The 1,784-nt window shown below is 35.1% G+C and overlaps 1 long non-coding RNA gene across 1 annotated transcript; it reads right to left on the reverse strand.

The window, feature by feature from the left end:
* Positions 1-1,083: 1,083 nt before the first annotated feature.
* LOC118485549 lies at positions 1,084-1,530 on the reverse strand. The gene is made up of 3 exons (XR_004876609.1): positions 1,424-1,530; positions 1,292-1,339; positions 1,084-1,207 (listed from the first exon to the last, which is right to left on the reverse strand). It is a non-coding gene; the product is annotated as an uncharacterized LOC118485549 (long non-coding RNA).
* Positions 1,531-1,784: the final 254 nt, after the last annotated feature.

The following is a 1,784-nucleotide window of genomic DNA, read 5'->3' on the forward strand; positions in this document are numbered from 1 at the left end:
TCAAATTACCATCTGATGAAGATTAAAAAGAACTTACCACTTAAGCAAGTTACCTGTAGTGAAGATTGATGAAGTCTCGCTAATGAAGAAGTGATACCACGTATTAATTAGCCTATCATTTGACGAAGACAATCTGTTGAGAGGATATCATACGTAATTGTCACTAGCTTGTCAATTCCGTACATCTCAACAAGATAACAAAACATTAGTCTGCATTGAATTTATTATCACTTGATCCCATAGCTTATCATGTCAAGCAGTTGTGTATGAATTCGGTGCTTGAAACTTATGTGTGCAAACATCAGAGGAAATTTGCAAGCCACCCAACCTAACATATCTAGGAAATCGTCTGTAAAATTTATGACTAGTTTTACATGATGTATTGAAACATTTGATTTTGATTAATACCCTATGCTCAAAAGAATTGTTCTTCTACTCTTGTTTATTGCTATGTTCATCGATTGACGATGAAACAGTGATACTTGACATATTGATTAATTAATATTTCGTTACAAACTAACTAATAATCAATCTAGGTTATTAGCTAAGTGTTAGCTTGATTGTGATCCGCACAAAGTCAATCTTCCCAACAACATTGTGTCTAGAAAGATGTAATTCACTTGGTACTAACTTGAAAGGTATCTATTCATGTTACAATATCTTATAAAGAATTGATAAATAAAGTACACAATGACCTGTAAAGACAGGTATCGATTTTCCTTTCAAGATATCTTTTGTAAAGAAAAAATAAGCCATATCACCCACGGTCCATAAACCATAAAAACCTTAAAGCCGTTAAAGCCAACCTGTAAATATGATTATACGTATGCGCAATTTCCTCACTGGCTTTCTTCATTGGAGCGTAACAATATTAAAATCCCACGTTTTTCCAACAAATGTTGACGAGCCCTTTTGAGGTAGGATCGTAACAATCATTAAAATTATACAACCCTAAAACACCGTGGGCACTTCAAGACGATGCTGACATGGGTCCCACGATGCCGGCGGCATCAGTGACTAAAACAGAGTACGTGTTTTTATCAGATCTTGGCCCGTCTTTTTTCAACCAGGTCCGCACACAGAGCTCCCAGTTGAAGTAATAACTATAAACAATGGCTGAAGATGTTGCAAATGATGAAATGAACTCGTCAAATCCACGTTTCTCCATTTTTCCTCACAATGAACAGCCATCTTGAGCTTTCAAAATCTGGGTGCTCACCGACATGTTAAATAACACACTTTTTTTAACTAATAATAAGTTCAAGTTGTACCGTTTTTTTCAAGAACATACAAATTAGAAGATAATCTTTCTTCCCTAAGAACTGCTCTTTCACTTGTTCTTCACATCTGCAAATAACAAAACTTCAATTGATCTAACAAACCACAAAAGAACAACATATACAGTACAATAAAAACCCAATACCTTTACCAGTAACCATGGTTTTCTTATTAGGGACTCTTTTAATGTCAATCTTGATGTCTGTGAGTTTTAGCCTTTAGATTTTAAATGGCCCCTCCAAGTGCCTGCCGATAAAAAGAAAGGGGACACAGAAAGAAAACATCTATTCTAAAATATTCACAAAAGATAGCCATTATAAGTCATAAATTCCACCATGTAAACAACTGCAATTACGGCACAATGCACACATATAAGAAGTCATTAGAACATGTATAACAACAGGACCAATCATTTTTCTTGAAGTGCAAAAAAGCAAGCTACATATACAGCAAAGTCAACACCTAATCCGGAGGATCTAAATAAGGCGTCAAGCGAGCATGTACTT

This window comes from Helianthus annuus, chromosome 13 (assembly GCF_002127325.2).
Source record: "Helianthus annuus cultivar XRQ/B chromosome 13, HanXRQr2.0-SUNRISE, whole genome shotgun sequence".
Classification (NCBI taxonomy): Eukaryota; Viridiplantae; Streptophyta; class Magnoliopsida; order Asterales; family Asteraceae; genus Helianthus; species Helianthus annuus.